This window comes from Schistocerca serialis, chromosome 9, assembly GCF_023864345.2.
Source record: "Schistocerca serialis cubense isolate TAMUIC-IGC-003099 chromosome 9, iqSchSeri2.2, whole genome shotgun sequence".
NCBI classification, from domain to species: Eukaryota; Metazoa; Arthropoda; class Insecta; order Orthoptera; family Acrididae; genus Schistocerca; species Schistocerca serialis.
The window spans coordinates 348,168,126-348,188,063 of NC_064646.1; positions in this window are offsets into that span (position 1 = coordinate 348,168,126).

The following is a 19,938-nucleotide window of genomic DNA, read 5'->3' on the forward strand; positions in this document are numbered from 1 at the left end:
ATTAAGTCGGGTGATGCTGAGGGAATTAGATTAGGAAATGAGACACTTAAAGTAGTAAAGGAGTTTTGCAATTTGGGGAGCAAAAAACTGATGATGGTCGAAGTAGAGAGGATATAAAATGTAGACTGGCAATGGCAAGGAAAGCGTTTCTGAAGAAGAGAAATTTGTTAACATCGAGTATAGATTTAAGTGTCAGGAAGTCATTTCTGAAAGTATTTGTATGGAGTGTAGCCATGTATGGAAGTGAAACATGGACGATAAATAGTTTAGACAAGAAGAGAATAGAAGCTTTCGAAATGTGGTGCTACAGAAGAATGCTGAAGATTAGATGGGTAGACCACATAACTAATGAGGAAGTATTGAATAGGATTGGGGAGAAGAGAAGTTTGTGGCACAACTTGACCGGAAGAAGGGATCGGTTGGTAGGACATGTTCTCAGGCATCAAGGGATCACAAATTTAGTATTGGAGGGCAGCGTGGAGGGTAAAAATCGTATAGGGAGACCAAGAGACGAATACACTAAGCAGATTCAGAAGGATGTAGGTTGCAGTAGGTACTGGGAGATGAAGAGGCTTGCACAGGATAGAGTAGCATGGAGAGCTGCATCAAACCAGTCTCAGGACTGAAGACCACAACAACAACAACAACAACAGTTGCTTTGTCACTACTTTGTGAGTAAAGTGGAAGCACGTGTTGATGAACCGTAACTCTAACTAAGATCATCAATCTTAGACGTGAATGTGCGTGATATTATAACGTCTCGTCTTGACAATGTTTTTCAATATAGCAACCTTTCTTTATGTTCAACCCATGTGGGGTGTACTTTGTGAGACCAGTACCACGTGCTTATACAATTGTTTGACCAGTCAGGTTAATAGTAAGACGATAGTAACCAGTTTGAGGTTTTTCTTTTGTAAATTGCGTTTCGATGTAATTTATTTTAACTATCAAAATTATTGTGGAGTTACACTCTTTGTGTAAACCAAGTTGACCACGTGAAGCATGTGATGTAATTATCAGAGTAGCCCTCAGTTATTCTTTTCGGGAAGATTTTACAGAGAGTTAGTATGAATTTAGCATACCAGTGTGCGATAATTTCATGACGGACAGGATTGCTCTACGAACGTAACTTCTTTGGGTGAAAATTGAATCGGTTGGTTGTGGTTAATTTCCTCTTGAATATGTTTCAACGTTCTTCGTGTGTTATTTTATGAATGCAGTGCTGTATGCAGTCTCCCAATCTTGGCTCCATATTTGATGTGTTCCGTAAGATTACAAAGTCACATTTTCACAATCCTAAATAAGGCACCAGTTTAGTTATGAATCATGTTTAATATGCTGAAGGTTTAATGGAACAATGATCAATGTTAGAATAAATGTCCAAATGTAAACTGATTTATTTATTTTTATTTAAATTCTCTTATATATATATATATATATATATATATATATATATATATATATATATATAAAATCACCGGTTGTCGTAAGATGGCTATTAAAAGATTATAATTAATGTTAGTCTGGTTGGGAATTTGGTAAGCTAGGCTGGATACCTGGTGAAACAGTTGCTCAGTAATGTAAGGTTAACTTCCCCAGATAGCTCACAGCTTTTAACCCCGCTTTTATTGTCCTGAATATCAGCACCGCCTTCAGAACAAATTAATGCATCAACGTTACATAGTATAATATATTTGTCCAATGAATACCCGTTTATCATCTGCATTTCTTCTTTGTGTAGCAATTTTAATGGCCAGTAGTGTATTTCTGGGTGAAAAATTCCTTGGCACTGATTTATCTTTGAAGAGCACTATTTGTGTAAAGAAGTAGCATTATGAACAGTGGCTGGTCGCTGTTTTCTCCGTTTCAAGAATCAACTTGTGAAGCAAGCCTGCTACCGTGGCAAGGGGCGACCGGGCAGGCTGTTAATAACACGCGCGTCCCTCGGTCTCCAGTGCTTTCGTTAGCTGATACCGCCGGAGCGCCTGGGTTATTACTAGCGAAGCAGAGGATCTGGGCCGGCACACTGGAGCTCCTCCACAGGGGGCCCACAAGGTCGCTCACAGCGTAGAAGCGGCGTCTTTGAGCGCCGCCGGGCCAGACCGCGGCGCGGAATGCGGCCAGCCTAATGCCGCGGGATGACTTGCAGCCTGCCACGGATTAAACGAGGGCGTAAGCCACGGCTTCCTGGCCTACACGGGCTGCACCCAGCCCAGGCACCATCCGCGTCCACCACTCGCTGACTCACTGCCAGCGGGGCCAAATTCGCTGCTCGCCCCGAATGCACTGGAGCCCGGAATTTGATGGGAGTACCAAAATCTGTAACCCTTCCCCAAATTGAACGTGTCTCTTACCGCGAAGCACGCCGGACGAGTTATCTGTCGTGGCTGCTGCACGTTCTGAATCGACTTGTCACGTCTCAAGGAACGTGATATCCGACCGCAGTGCTCTCCGTCGACAATTGTCGGCTGCATCTGGAGGCAAATTACACAGTTTATGAAAATGAGTGCGCGCATAGCCCCTTTTTACATTTTTGACTTAGCCTAGTTGTCTCAACTGACTATTCGAGACAAGCGAGTCTACTACAGCTGTGTTACTCCTGCACTGAGTCTCCTGTGTTTCTGGTGTTGACATCTGGCGTTCCGCAAGGTAGCTTCATAGGCTAACTGCTGTTCCTGATTTATGTAAACGATCTAGTCGATAATCTGAGCATCCCCCTTAGATTGTTTGCAGATGACGCTGCAATTGACCGTCTAGTAAAATCATCAGATGATCAATTGCAATTACAAAATGATGTAGAGAAAATTCCTGTATGGTGCGAAAAGTAGCAATTGGCACTAAATAAAGAAATTGCGAGGTAATCCACATGGGTACTAAGAAATATCCGATAAATTTTGGTACATTATAAATTTCACAAAGCTAAGTGCTGTCAATTCGACTAAATACCTAGGAATTACAATTACGAGCAACTTAAATTCGAAAGACGACCTAGAGAATATTGCGGGGAAGGCGAAACAAAGCCTGCGCTTTGTTGGCAGAACGCTTAGATGATGCGACAAACTCACTAAAGAGACAGCCTATATTACACCTGTCCGTCCTCTGCTGAAATATTGCTGCGCCATATTCTGGAGTATTACTGCGCGATATATTCTTACCAGATGGGACTGAAGAAGGACATCGAAAAATTTCAAAGAATGACAGCTCGTTTTGTATTATTGCGACATTGGGGAGAGTGTGTCACGGAAGTGATAACGCGATTTCGTGTGATAATTATTAAAACAAAGGCGTTTTTCGCTAGAACTTAAGCTGTTCACGAAATTTCAATCACCACATCGATCGCCAAAATATTTTGTTGACTTCCAGTTACTCAGGAAGAAATTACCATCGTAATAAGGGAAGAGAAATCTTAGATCACAGGGAAAGATATAGGTGTTCATTTGACTCACCTGCTATTCAAGATGAAGGGGATAAATAAATAGTCTGAAAATGTTTCTAGGAACCCTCTGTCAAGTGCTTGTGTGAACTTCAGTAACTGTAATTACTGAACGTGTTTCTTCCGTGTCGTTTTCATTATCGCACACGTGTGACAGTTCTCTTCACCGACAGCAGTGTTGACTTATTTTGTATGTTAACTGATGCACGAACTACATTACTCATGAGTTTTCCACGTATATATACTGTGTTCTCTCAAAACGCAGCGAACGAAATTACAAGTCCGTGTGCAGGTATACAAAGCTTTTTTGCAAAACACGACGCATTCTACTGTTTACTCCCAATTCCATGTTCGTAAATAGAAACGTTATCTTCAGTGAGTGTCTGTAGGTTTCAAGAGAACGACGGAACTCTAGTTGCAGACGCTTCAGGAGAGGCGATGTGCATCATGGTGTATTAAAATTTCGAGAGCATACGTTGCTAGAAGAGTCAACTAATATAGTTGCCAGCGCCACCCTGCGGCGAGCGCAGGTCAAATGCAACGCATGGTCATACCTCGAGGTATATCGGAAACCGCCCACCAGAGCGTTGTTTCACCATGTATCAGCATTATCCTTAATTTATGAGCATGAGTGTATAACTTAGACACCATTCACATGTTTAAACCGTTGTGTAGTTGATAGAGTCATAAGCCACGAGCGCAAGGAATTCAGGTTGAGGTCCGGCTACGTCCGTAAGACTTTTTATGTTTTCGAAAAGATTCTGAGAGTTTCTTATTAATGTAATAGAAATATGATGTGCAATACTCGATTTTACGTATTGTCAATATTAGCTCTCTCCCGCCAAGACTTAAGTTGCTCGAGTTTGTGAATGTGACAAGGAACAGGAACCAATCAGCTGCAAGATTCCCTTCTACGTCACCGGCTGATTCCTTCGCAGTTCAGTTCAGTTTGTAGTACAACGATGACATGAAGGCTAGCAAATGGTCACTGGAATAAATGTGAATCTTAATAGACTCAATCAAGGAAGAGCAGTGCTTATACGCCGTGAAACAAAAAGACGTGACCATACTTTCCGGAAACATTTCTTATACATAGAAGAATAAAATGTGCTTTATGGACATGGATCTGGAAACGCTTTATTTTCGTGTTTCCTACATTCTTCATAATTACATTAATCATGGGAAACATACAGAAAGAGGACGTCTCATTATTACATGAAATGTTTTCTTATGTAAAATGTTCAAAATGCCTTCTTGTTCCCGTTTGGTTAGAATGTACAGTAAGTAGTAAATCTTAGGTTCGCCATCAGTGTCTGTTGTTCCAATAGAACGAAAGCAACATTTACACGTGGCTCTCTTCAGTGCTTGTGTTCACATGCAACTAACTTCATTGTTGTACTATCATCAGCCACGTACGATGAAATGCTTAACGTCCATCAGGGACAATGCTTGCACATGGCATCGGCTCTGTAGTACTCGTCACGGACTTCGTGGTTTGCGGTACAGACCAGTGACAGAGTTCTCAAATGCGGAGTTGGCAGATGCCCATTTGTCGTAAGGTTCAGCAGACGGCAATCGCGGTGTCGTTCAACGTTTGTGTCTGGAGAGATTAACAGAACGACGGTGCCCCGACAGGAGGACGTTTGAAGCAGTTCTCCATGGATATATCAGAGGATGAAGGACTCAAACTGAGATCAACTTGATGCATGTATCCTTGCTAGTGAAGAGCGTTTTGAACATTTAATTTAGGAAAGTATGTCATACTATGCTGATACGTTCTTTTTCTGTGTGTTTTCGTTGATTAATGTGTTGAAGAATTCTAGAAACTCAGCTCTAACACGGAAAGAAAGCATTTCCGGACCTATGTCCACATAACATTTTCGTCCTCTTCGTGTAAGGAATGTTTCCTTAAAGTTCGGTTGTATCTTTTTGTTACGCCCTGTATAACGTTAAAAGAAGGAATTATCACGAGCATTGTTATATTCATAACACGTTCGCTATAACATAACGCCTTTATTTTAGTAATTGCCACACCAAATCGCGTTATCACATCCGTGACACACACTCCCCAATGTCGCAATAATACAAAACGAGCTGCCATTCTCTAAAATTTTTCGATGTCCTCCTTCGATCCTATCTGGTAAGGATACAATACCGCGCAATAATAGTCCAGAAGAGGGAGAACAAGCGTATTGTAGACAGTCTCGTTAACAGATTTATTCCATTTTCTAAGTGTCTGTCAATAAAACGCAGTCTTTGATTAACCTTCCTCACAACAATTTCTATGTGATGCTTCCAGTTTAAGCACTTTCTGATAGTAATTCCTTCATACTTTCTTGAGCCTATACTCTGTCAGTTACTGCGAACTGTGAAGTTCGTGTCAGGTAATCACGAATTCAGTCGCACAACTGAGACGATGGCTCACAGCCACGCAACTTCACTGTAAGCTGCATGTAAGAAACGGTTTCAAAAGCGTTCTAGAAATCTATAAATATGGAATCAGTTTGCGGTCCCCTGGTGATAGCATCATTAATTCATGGGCATCAAGAGCCAATTGTGTTTCACAAGGGCATTTTCGAAATCCGTGTTCGTTATGTGTCAAAAGAACGTTTTATTCGAGGTATTTCATAGTGCTGAAACACAGTACAGGATCCAAAATCCTGCTACAAGTAGATGTGAGCGATGAAGGTCTACAATTAAGCGCATTACTTCACTTTCCTTTATTGTGCATTGGTTTGACCTCTGATAACTTCCAGTCTTTAGGTGTCGAGTTTTCGTAAAGCGAGCGGTTTATATTATTGCACAAAATGGGGTATTTCCACAGCATACACCAAAAGGAACGTAAATGGTGTACAGTCTAGACCGGAAAACGTGCCTATATTAAGTGACCCAATTTGCTGTACTACACCGAGAGTACCTATATTCAAATTACTCGCGTTGGCGGCTGTTCTCAGTTCGAATTCTGGGTTGCTTACTGCGTTTTCTTTTACTAAGGAATATCGGAAAACTGTGTTTAGTAACAGCGCTTTAATGCCGCCGTCGTCGGTAACAGTGCTGGTAACATTGCCATCACGCAGTGAAAATACTGATTGTGTCTTTGCGCTGGCATACTTTACGACCAGAATCTCTTTGGATGTTGTGTCAGATTCCCAGACAGAATTTCGTTGTGGAAAATATTAAAAGCACCTCGCATTAAAGTTCAAATGGTGAAATGGCTCTGCGCACTATGGGACTTAACTTCTGAGGTCATCAGTCCCCTAGAACTTAGAACTACCTAAACCTAACTAACCTAAGGACATCACACACATCCATGCCTGAGGCAGAATTCGAACCTGCGACGTAGCGGTCGCGCGGTTACAGATTGTAGTGCCTAGAACAGCTCTGCCACCCCGGCAGGCTGCATTGAAGTTCGTGCTAAGTTTCGAACATTTCAAACCGTTGTCAGTCTTGGAAATTTTCCGTTCTTTTTTAAAATATGGAATCCTCATTTCGTTGCCTCTGTAGCAGTATGCTGACATTTTTTGTATAGCATAGGGGATTTTTTCCGCCCATGTTTACTGGCCTTTTTTTTGGTTTGGTCCACACTAACACCTGTCAAAATTTGGGATACTTTTTTAACACCCTGTACTTGTATAAATAGCACTCAACGCTATTTACAACAGGAAGCGAGCGCTCCGCCCCAATAAGTTTCGCCGCCCGCCCTGTGCGGGAGGACGGCATTGGCTTGGCGCCGCGATAGTTTAATTAATTTGTCCTATCGGAAAGGCAATCGCAGAACGCGGCACATAAATCACAGGGGAGGCCCGTTATGACGGCTATTAATCACCGCAGCATCCCCCGGTCCCGTCTCCACCAGCTTCCCAGTGTCTAGAGAAAACCACAGGGCCCACGAGAAGCCTCCGCCTCTGCAAGTTCTTCAGGACTGCAGAAGAAGAAAAAGAGAAGACGAGAGGACAGCAGTAGCAGCGCTTAGTCATCCACGCTTCCCGGCTTTCGCCAAACGCTTTAGAAGCCGGCAAAGTAGTTGTTATTTTTCCGTCAGGCTGCTCAATACGACAAATATGATTACCTACATTACGCGCACGCGTGACAAATTCATGCGAAACGCTTATGGTAGCCCTCCAAATCCGTGTGCTACGCATATAGCTTTTCTCCATTCCCTGCTCATGGCGGATAGCGGAAGAACTTCATTATCTTTTTGCCGGCCGCTGTGGCCGAGCGGTTCTAGGCGCCTCAATCCGGAACCGCGCTGCTGCTACGGTCGCAGGTTCGAATCCGCCTCGGGCATGGATGTGTGTGATGTCCTTAGGTTAGTTAGGTTTAAGTAGTTCTAAGTCTAGGGGACTGATGACCTCAGATGTTAAGTCCCATAGTGCTCAGAGCCATTTGAATCATTTTTGATTATCTTTTTAGCCGATTCGCAGAAAGACGTATAGTTCAGAAAATGTACAACGTAATGACGAATCATGAAGGGTTGCCAGAAAAAAAAGAAAAATCATCTTAGGTAGAGGCGTACAGTGCAAGACGCTTTCGTCAGTCCATTATGATTTCTCACACATTGAGATACCGCTAATTTCATGATCACTGTTTGCGAATTGGAGGTAAAAAGGGACGTAGTTACACACCATCTGTCAGCAAATAGCCTCAAAGGCCATATGTAGAGGCTCTCAAAGATCAAGCAGCGCTGAATTCCAGCAAACAGAGGAGTTCCAGAGCGAGAAGAGTTCCAGCGCGCAGAAGTTTCAGATAGAGTAGCCTCGGATGAACAACAGACTATAGTAGATACTATGTGTGTGACCATTATACTCAGTTAAGCTTTTATATTAAGAAGTACTTGCAAATCTTGTTGGTATGTACCTCTGGACTAGGGTTACTGGTTTCCATTGTACATTTCTCTACATGTACCTATATCTGTATGGCACTTTCATTCTGCCGAGTAATTTATCCTTAGAGTTCGATTACAGCAACGGAATCTGGAGCTTACACGTTTCGTGGCCTGTAGTACGATCGCTTCTGTGTATACCCGAATCTGTAGTAGTCCGAAGTGCCTTTTTAGTCAGGTAACTGATTGGAGAATCTAATAAGCTTCATCTATGTTTTACATTTACTGATGTTATGGACAAGTGTCACTGCCTTTCTGCGTGTTCATTGCAAACACGTGAAGAAGCAATAAAAAGCAGATCACTAGGGCAAACCCAGAGCCTCATTTCCTTATCAACACCGTATCTATCTCCTTAGCCTAACATCTGAGTCATCCTGCACTGTCTTCAGTCACAGAGATGTGGAAAATCTAAGCTAGACCCCGTCCCCGTCTCAGTCCTGTACGTAGCCGATCGTGTACCAAGAAACGATTTACATAAACGATCTGGTTGATAGTATTGACAGCGGCATTAGATTGCCGATGATGCTGTGGTCTACAGGAACGTAGTATGACACGAAAGTTGTGAACAAATCAATGAGAATTTGCAGAAAATAAATGTGTGGTCTAATGACTGGCAGTTGTCTCTCAATATTAGTAAGTGTAACATACTGCGTATAACAAAGCGAAAATCCCAATAACGTACGAGTACAAAATAAATGCCCAGTCTTTGAAAGCGGTAACATCAGTCAAGTATCTGGGTGTGACTATTCGAAATGATCTCAAATGGAATGATCAGGTTTCACAAGTAACGGGCAAGGCGAACTCTAGATTGCGGTTTATTGGTAGAATCCTGAAGCGATGCAGTCCTTCGACAAAGGAAATTGCTTACAATACGTTAGTTCGTCCAGTCTTAGAGTATTGTTCCTCTGTTTGGGACCCTTACCAGTTGGGTCTGATTCAAGAGATTGAGAAGGTCCAAAGAAGAGCGGCAAGATTCGTGACTGGTACATTTAGCCATCGCGACAGCGTTGTAAATCTCATAGAAAGTTTGAAGTGGGACATACTTGCAGGTAGACGGCGCGCTAAGCGGAAGGGGCTGCTCACTTAATTCCGAAATCCGATCTTCGCTGAGGATGTAGAGCATATATTATTACCACCAACTTTCAAATCGCGCAATGATCACGATTCAAAGATAAGGGAAATTACAGCTCGTACTGAGGCGTTCAGACAGTCGTTTTTCCCCCGCGCGATCCGCGAGTGGAACAGCCGGGGGGAAATATGACTCTGGCGCGAATTATGCCCTCCGTCACACACCGCTTGGTGGCTAGCGGAGTATATATGTAGATGTAGATGTAGAAACTGGTGACCAATAATCCCTCGTCGCCTCTGATAGGAGCGTGAGCTTCTGTGTAAGTATGTTGCAAACCACGTTGGGTTACCACAACAGCAGTCAGTCGCAAATTATTATTATTTTCATTGTATGTTTGCTGCAGACCTACCCACATGTTCAGAAAAACAGAAAACCTTGAACGGCTAGAGATAGCACGTCCATATTCAAAGGACATTTACATTAGTGCGTTCTGCAGAAATTATTAGCATTTCGGTCGCCTCAGTTCAGCATATGTCGTGTCGTCCAGTAGGCACAGGGTCCGCTATGGGCCCTGATAGCTTGTTCCATGTGTGATGGCATCGACGTGTAAAAGGCGCCAATGGCGTCCTGTGATATAGCCATCCATGCAGCATTCACCTGGTTCCATGCAGTATTCACCTGGTTCCAAAGTTCATCTGTGGAGGTAGGCATTGGGTGACAGCGCTGCACCAGTCGTTTCACCATGTCCCACACATGTTCGACTCTCGAGAGGCTGACATCCTGTGGCACCAAGAAGGCACGTGTTCGTGCAGCAACATGTGGTCGTGCATTGTGTTGCTGAAAAATGGCGTCTGGGCTGTTGTGCAGAAAGGGTGCAGCTACGGGTCGCAGGATTTCATTCACGTAGGTCTCACTGGTCTCAGTGTGGTTGTACCCTATAACACCGCAGGCCGCAAGACCTTGAGTTGGCACTGTATGCCTTGTGCGAATGCAGTCACTGTGTGATGCCGCTCCCCCTTCTGCGGCAAACCAAAATGCGGCCATCATTTTCAAACAAACAGAACCTCGATTCGCCCGAAAATACCATCTGATACCATTCCTGTCGCTAGTTTAGTTGTTCCATACACCGTTGCTCTCTAGCACGTTTCTGCACTTTCGTGAAAGGTAGGCGGAGAACTGGACGACGCGCACGTAACCCATGCCGTAATAAACGGCTACAGACTGTCACCCATGATAAGTGTACAATGTGTCATACTGTTCCACTGTTGCATCAGAGCCGACGAGTACGCAGATGTGTCCCGCAACGCCATTCGGTTGAGGTGTCGATTTTCTCGGTGGGTGATCTGGTTGGTACAACCTGACCCATCTCGTCGTCTTCTACGGCCTTCCGTGAACCATTCTGCTCATACCCGTTGCGCTACCGAGACACTTCGTCCCACACGAGCAGCAATTTTCCGAATGGGTGTATCACATTCTTTCATGCCAATAATGCGCTCTCTTTCAAACTCTCCGATTTGACGGTATGGTTCATGCATACGTCTGCGAGGTATCCTGCATGTCTGCTCAAGTCACACTTATCCATTACCTTCATTTATAATGAAATGAGAGCCTCAGGCAAATTTTATCGGTAGGCGCTGCGATGACGAAGTTGACCTCGAACCCGCGGGTCGATATGGTTCAACCGCTAACCATTTCTGCAGAACATACTGATGCACATGTCCAGTGAATATGGACGTCATATCTCTAGTCGTTCAAGGTGTCCTGTTTTTTCCTACGAACATGAGTTAGATTTTAACCAGTGCGTGGCTATAATCACTGTGATAAGATGCAAGTCAAATTACCATTATCGAATGCATTTGAAAATAGCCGCTACCAGTCTATCCATGTCAGTATTTCAGATCACACTTTAAATAAACACAGTCGCTGAGCACATGTGTTCCATATGGAATACAAACTGACCTACAAAGACGTGATGCGTAGCATGCTGTATACACGAGGAAGCTTGTGGCACTACAAGGGGTCAGCCTTCACAATTAATTATTGTATCGAAAAAATATTTTGATTTTTTGCAGCTGCATACTTGCGGCCCTGGTACGTATTAAAATCCGCACGCCGCTAGACAATCCAAAACAAAATGATGTAGCTTAGCATCGTGTGGTACTTTGTTTTCTTATTTGGAAGGGGAAAAGCGATTCAGCAATCAACGGTGAGTTGGTGGAAGACTACTGCAAAAGTGCACCGTCAAACGAAGATTAGAAATGGAAAATCTTCTAAAAGCCTAATCTGAGATTTGTGAGAAGAATGAAAAAAAAGTGTATTTTTCCACAGTCCACTGTTGAAAGCAGCGACACACCAACAATACGCTGCGCACAACGTAACGCAGGTATCCATCGATATTCCCATCCAGGTTCCTGCGGGCCCACAATGCGGCCGCGTTCAGATGGGTGAAGCTACCCAATGTGAGAACGTACTCATTGGTTGGCCATAGTTACACCCTAGAATGAATGTCACATACACTGTTCACTCCTAAGCTAAGCACATTATTGCCTACGGATTCAAAACAGAGAGTACACAAACAGGTCTAATCGCCGATACCCGTGACGCTTTAATCATGATCACTACAACAGCTTAACATGCACGTATTATATCCTTGTGCAAGCGAACACAGTCCTTGAGGATGTTGAATTTGTTTCTATTTTTTTTTCTTTTTGTTTTTCTGCAGTGTACTCGAGGCAGTGTTCAAATGCGTGTGAATTTCTAAGGGACCAAACTGCTGAGGTCATCGCCTACTCCGCGCAGGCAGTGCTCGACGGTATCTGACTTGCTTGATTCTTTTTTTTTTTCTTTTTTTTTGTCAGGTGTGTCGATGATGTTCTTTGCACTTCTGTTCGATTCTTCTAATAGCACTCAACGTAAATGGAACGAAGACCTGAAACCATATTTTTAATCAGTTAAGCATAGAGAACCTGAGATATCACTCCATTCACTTCGAAACAACAATAAGCATTCTGGTGCGGTTTTCCTCGGTTTTTGTCACATTACTAATATGTTTTCTCAATTGCCGCTCACTTAATAATAACTGATTATACACTTCACTGTGTACTACTGAGGATAAAAACAGGATCGCTTTGAAACCATGAAGAGCAATTAAATATTCACATCAAGTGCCCCTTCATTTGCGCGCTTTGTAGAAACACATTTGAAACGAAATTAATTTCAGTTTTATTACTCCCAATCAATTATGTAATTACACTTATTATGTGATCAAAGTAATCGTAACTCTGAATAATTTGTCAGACAGCGATAAGAGATATTGTTTCTGTAAATTACTTCCCACAGAATAACCAACTTTGGCTTCCAATGTATTCAATTAACATGGACAATTGTCAATCATATACTACATATACTGAACAGCTTTTATCGTTTTGGATTCTTGTCAATCTTTAATATTCGTACACTTTCATTTACACATGGTGATTCCGTGATGATGTTACAAATTTTCACGGATGATGGAGAAGGGTAAGTGTATCAATTTCATATAAGAAATCCTGGTCCGAAAACGACCAAAACTGTTCGACTTTGAGCAACAACCTCCCCACTGATAGCAAAGAAGCTAAAAAATTTATTTCCATTCCTTTCTTGGGTAATATATCGTATAGGATTAAACGTCTTCTAAGGAAAAAATATAACTGTATCATCTCCTTCTCTACAGATAACAGTTTAAAAAGAAATCTTGTATATTCAGTAGAGATTGCCAGCGATTGGTTTTCCAATTCAGGTGTTTACAAACTAACCTGTAATAACTGTCCTTCATATTATATTGGTCAAACAGGCCTTTTTACCTATTAGGTAAAAAAGGAGCGAATATACACAGCTCTACTTTTGCTGAACACCTCTTGATAGCCGGCCATACGCCTAAACAGTTAGAAGACACTGTTATCCTACACAGAGAAGTCAAAGGGCGTAGACTAGATCTGTGGGAAGAGTTACACATTTTTAAACATCTAGAGCTCAAGGATGGTAATATACTGAACGACCAGTTCAACCTTGCTTGTAGACAATGTTTCTAAGGCTTCAAACCTGTACTGTTTATGGTATAACATTAATGCTGGTAACCTTAGTGGTCTATTTTCTCAGGAAGCTATGATGCACTTTCAATGCTTTAAGCTCACTACCCTTTATGTAATGTGGTTTTCTCACGATGTATGGCTGCCACTACATCGACCCTTATGTGATTTTGTCTGGCTCTAAAACGTTGGTTCCCTGCGAATGTGTATTAACTGGATTGTGGACCAGGGTTCGTAATTCTGTCTTAAGAGCCATTATTGTCAATTTTAAAGTTCTGACATATATACCGTTTGTGGGCTTCACTAATATAGTAATGTAATTTTTATATTTTGGCTGTATATGCCACTGTGCGTAACTCTCGGCGTAAGCACCACCAGCCTTTTTGATGTATAACTAGATTAATTGTACCAAGGCTCCCATACTGTTATAACGGGAGTGTTAAACGCTTTCCTTCTTTTTATTGTTACTTTATCTAAGGACATTATTAATACTGATAATTTACACGGTGCTTTTGTACGCCAATTGGCACATGGTTCGCGCCATGAGCGCCACCTACCCTGGTAGTAGAGTAACTACGCTGGCCGATTACACTCAGCCGGTTGTGAGCTCTGCAAGATCCATGTACTAATTTATATTTCCGTGACAAAGCCTATTTCTAGGGCTATATTTTAATTTTGACAAATGGATCTATGCCGACGTTTGTAAAAACGGCGATGGTACATTAGTCCTTACTAATGTAAAATTGTAAGTACCAGTCGTCATTCTCATATTTCTGTAATGCAAGAGCTCTCTAATTTATGTTAAAATCTATTCTTGACTTAAGTTTCATACCTTTCTAATGTAAGCTATGATGTTCATTGTCCTTAGGCCACCTTCTGAAGAAGACAAATTTAAATTTGTTGAAACCTAGGTAAAGAATTCTTTATCCATTGCAACTGGTCGGCTGTTTATAATTTTATTATAAGCGAAAATCGTTCCGATACACCTGACAGTGGACATCTTCTAATGGAATCTCTTTGCCTTCCACAGTTTGGCAGGTGGTAGTATGGACCATCACAAGAGAAAAATGTCCACCAAACGTGGGCTCTAGAACGCATACCTGAAGAGCTATGACCACTTATTCATTGGAGGAGATGTTTTTCCCAACAGCAAAGACGAACAAGTGCTTATAGCTCTTAACGTATGCGTTTTAGAGCCCATGTTTGCTGCACTTTTTTTTTTCCTGTTTGGTCTCTACTACTGCTCCCAAAATATGTTAAGCAAAGAGCTTGCAGAAGAAGAGGTCCCCTGTCAGAAGTATCAGAACGATTTGCGCTTATAACTTTCGACTCGGTCGTTTTCGGACCAGGATTTCTTGCATGAAATTGACGCATTTACCCTTCTCCATCATCCGTGGAAGTTTCTAACATTATCACAGAATCACCCTGTACGTATATATAAAGCAAACGAGGGCGTGCGGGCTTGTGTGTGTGTGTGTGTGTGTGTGTGTGTGTGTGTGTGTGTGTCAGAGACAGAGAGAGAGGGCGGGAGGGAGGGAGAGACGGAGACAGAAAGGGAGAGTGAGGGAGGGAGGGATGGATGGAGGGAGGGAGGGAGGCAGCATAATTGCAGATCGCCTGGAACAGCTTCCACTTAGAAGACATATGTTTTATTATCTGGTAGATGAAAATAGGGCGAAAATCGATAGATCGGAATTCATTTCGAAGTGGAAGGCTTCACCGAAGACGGTTCTGCTCCAGTCAATGAGAGTCCAGGCCCAAGACGTGTCTGGAGACGCCTCGTACAGAAGATGTGCTTCAGAATAGCAAAGATGACTGTCGCCAACTACACGGCCCGACAACCAAGAGTGATGGTCTGGGGTGCTATTTATTTTCATGGCAGGACCCATTTGGCTGTCATCCACCGCACCCCTACAGCACAGCAGTACGTTGACGGTATTCTACACCCCCTTTTTTTTCCTCCTTTATTTACATTTCAGTAAGATGATGCCTGCCCGCTAACGGCGAGAGTTTCTAGTGCTTCCGTCGAGCTTGCCAAACCCTATCTCGGTCGGCAAGGTAGCCGGATCTCTCCCAAATTGAGGACATTTGGAACATTATGAGCATGGCCCTCCAGTCATGACGATTTAAGACGCCAGTTGGACAGAAGTTGGCACGATACCCCCAGGAGGACATCAAACAGCTCTGTGAACCAATGCCAAGCCGAATAACTGCTTGCTTAAGGGTCAGAGGTGGATCGATGTATTATTGACTTGCCCAATTAGTGAAGCTCTTTCTTTTGAATATACCATTCAATTGTAATCATTTGTTTGCCTCTACATGTACATCAAATCTACCTATTTCCGTCCCATTCGGATAATTCTTTCGTGGTGCGTCGTTTCTTTTTGTGTATGTGTTAGTGTATAAATGTAATCCTCAAGAGAGCATACTTGTCGCTTTGGAGTCCTGTAGGCGTCGTAGAACTGGTACCATGCGGTGACGTGACCCACCGCTAATGTAAGCCACAGCATTGTAGTAGTTGTTACGTGCCAATCGGTTGTACGAAATCAGTGCAATTACAGGTATCGACATGGAGACGTCACAGAAAGTCGGAGAGGAGTTATCGTGTTTACACGAGCCTATGACCACTCCGAAAATGAAGATCCCCGATTCGTTTTTGTATGAACGAAGAGTGTACAACGTGTCTACAAAGAATGATGTACCATCGCAGCCGTGAACACAGTGTCTGTAGAAATATCCTGTACGTCAGCGACCGAAGAAGAACGATGGGCTTTACCAATGATAATCGGTTTTAAAGCCGGCAGAAGTATCTGCAGTCAGCCAATGCAGATCTAGCTCAACTACACTCATAAATAAAGGATAATTGCAGAATCTGGTGCCACACAACGTGGCACTACACAAAATTGGCGCTAATAGCATAGGCATATAGGGAACAGACACGACCCAGATCTGTAAGTCCACGGTATTGGCGATAAGTTGAGAAAACCGTCCCGAAACACATGTGCTGCAAAACGCCACTGTTTCCTGCGCATGTACCCCGACATCAATATGGGATATGATCACCATGCACAGGTACACATTCCCCACAACGGGTTAGCATACTCTGGATTAGGTAGTCGAGCAGCTGATGGGGTACAGCCTCCCATTCTTGCGCCAATCCCTGTCGGAGCTCCTGAAGTGTCGTAGGAGTTTGAAGACCTGTAGCGATACGTCGGCCGAAATCATCCCAGACGTGCTCGATGGGGTTTAGGTCTGGAGAACAGGCAGGCCACTCCATTCGGCTGATATCTTCTGTTTCAAGGTACTCCTCCACGATGGCAGCTCCGTGGGGCGTTATCATCCATCAGGAGGAAGGTGGGAACCACTACACCCCTGAAAAGGCAAAATGACGTCCCGACACACCTGACCTGCTACAGTTTCTTTGTCAAAGACATGCAGGGGTGTACGTGCACCAATCATAATCCCACCCCACACCATCAAACCACGACCTTCATACAGGTCCATTTCCAAGACATTAAGGGGTTGGTATCTGGTTCCTGGTTCACGTCAGATGAAACCCGGCGAGAATCGCTGTTCATACTATACCTGGACTCATCTGTGAACATAAACTGGGACCACTGTTCCAATGACAGTGTACTGTGTTTTTGACACCATGTTTTACGGGCTCTCCTGTGACCACGAGTCAGTGGAATTCACCTTGCAGGTCTGCAGGCGGTTAAACCATGTCTGTTCAGTCGTCTGTAGACTGTGTGTCTGAAGACAACTGTTCCAGTGGCTGTGGTAAGGTCCCTAGCAAGGCTACCTGCAGTACTCCGTAGCCGTCTGCGGGCACTGATGGAGAGATATTGCTCTTCTTGTTGTGTTTTACATTGTGGACGTCCCGTGCTGTAGCGCCTGGACACGTTCCCTGTCTACTGGAATCGTTGCCATAATCGTGAGATCACACCTTGTGGCACACGGAGGGCCCATGCCATTAGTTGCTGTGTTTGACGAGCCTCCAGTCGCCCTAATATTCTACCCCTCATAACGTCATCAATATGTGAGCCATTTTCAACGCATAGTCACCATTAGCACGTCTGAAAACGTCTGCACACTTATCGCTGCACCGTACTCTGAAATGCACCAACACACCTCTGCATATGTGGACTGGTGCCAGCGCCACCGTGCGACGACCGCAGGTCAAATGCGCCGCATGGTCATACCCTAAGGTGATTTAAACCCGCAAACCGCCCACCAAAGCGTTGTTTCACCATGTATCAGCATTATCCTTATTTATGAGCATGAGTGTAGTTTCCGAGGGAATACTACAAAGGAAACAACAAACAATTGACATTTGGAGTCAGGTGCCTCGCAAGAGGTCGTTCATCACAGCTGTACATATAGATGCACGTCTTCAGTGGGCCAAACAACGCAGAAACTGCATGGAAGCTGACTGCATACTCGCAGTGCAGTGTGGCGAGTCGCGACTTTGGCTCTTTTCGAATGATGCACGGAGCGGAATGCACCGTGCGTCCCGTGATGCGTTTAACCCTCAGTACGTGGAGGGTTAGATCACGCTGGATGTGGTTCTAAGACGTTTTAGGGGTGTTTCTCGTACTACGACTTGGGCCCACTCGTTCAGGTTATCACGAACATGACCCAGGACCTTCATTTCAACATTCTCGGTGACCACATGTAACCCTATTTTCTACATATTCACGATGAGTGTGCTGTGGACGCTCCAGTGTTCACACAGCTGCGAGACTACGCTGCTCGTCTGGCAGACACCCAGGAAACCTATCGCTCTTCGCCTACCCCGCTATATTTGCCAGTCTTAATGTTACAGAGTCCGCCCCGATAGCTCAGTGGTCAGCGTGACGGATTGCCGTGCTACGAGCCCGTGTTCGATTCCCGGCTGGGTCGGAGATTTTCTCCGCTCAGGCACTGGGTGTTGTCTTCATCTTTTCATCCCCATCCGGCGCGCAGGTCGCCCAATTTGGCGTCGAATGTAATAAGACCTGCACCAAGGCGGCCGGACCTGCCCCGCAAGGGACCTCCCGGTCAATGACGCGAAACGCTCGTTTCCATTTCCAAATTTACAGAAAATGTCTCAGTTTCGAACAGCGGGTGAACACCTCCGCAGTTTGGTAGCTGAACAGTGTACAGGGTCTATTCGTCACTGAATGGCTTCAGCTGGACATGTCATCCCTACAGAAACCTGTCCTCTCTCTCTCTCTCTCTCTCTCTCTCTCTCTCTCCAGTAGAACGGACTGCCTAAGGAGACTGAGGCGACTATCGAGATATTTTCTTTGCAATGGACATGGCTGATTACATTCCTCGTCCTCCTAATCTGATTTTGTAATCTGTCCCAGATCATCTCGTCGTCAGTGGGAGGTTAAACCCAAATCTTGCTCGTCCCATTCTTTCCAGTGGTCGGTGGTATCAGTGCTCGTAAATTAGGAGATCTGTGGGCACGCCGCTTTATTAGGCGCCCGGCAGCGGGGAAAGAGGTATCTTCGGGAGAGGGATGTCCCGCGATATGAGAGAGTAAGAAGGAGCGCTGCAGCGGCGGCATTAGCATTTAGAGTAGGCCGCAGCAGCCGGCCGTGTACAGACAGCCGGCTCCGCCTCCATATGGATGAGATGAGAGGCTGCAGATACCGCGGTGTGCATCGCGGCAGTGTGCGTAGCCGGGCTTGTGGACGGAGCACGTGACCCTCACGACTCGGCACAGGTTGCCCAGGGCACAGTCCGCCCGCTTGCAAAGCTGATGGCAGGGCTCAGACAGCTGGCCGTCTCCTGAAACTCACTGGGCCATCTCTCTCACCAAACGGCTGCTAACTGGCCTCCTATCCAGCTCCTCTCAATTTGAGACAATTGTATGAAGTGGCACTTGTGGGTAGAAGGATTGAGTTGATATTTCTGCGGAGCCCTATGCTCTACAGGTAGTTCCACAAAATTTCGGGCGAACTGCCGGATGTTTGCAACTTCCTGCCACAATATTTCAGCGCAGACACTGAGAGGTGGCATGATCCCCCTCTCATATTTCTATCTTCCTCTGAGTAATTCGATTTTCCTCTCTAATTGTATGTGGTGAAAAGTTGCTAGTCCTTCACATGCGGACATCCCACGCAGCGTCTCTCGTCACCCGGGTGGTCTGGTGACAGGGGGGGGGTCTGCTGATCTTGAAAGGGTTAAGCCAACGGGTGTGAGGGAGTCGAGTGGATGCTTTTCAGATGCCAACATTGTCATAAGAGCAGGGGCGACACGCCCACAGGGGCCTGACGGAGCGGCTGGGCTAGAGATTCTGTTACTTCGCAGAAACAGTGGAAACACTTTCTGGCGGGCTACGAGCGAGGCGTGGGAATGACTTGTGTCCCCAAGCGGTCTTGGCGGGCAAATTCCCGCGTTTTCTGCAAAATCGTAACTGTGATTGGCTGGCTCAGGGGATAGCTCTGTGACGTAGCAAAATCGCCGCAGAAATTGGCGCCAAGTATCTCCATTGGTG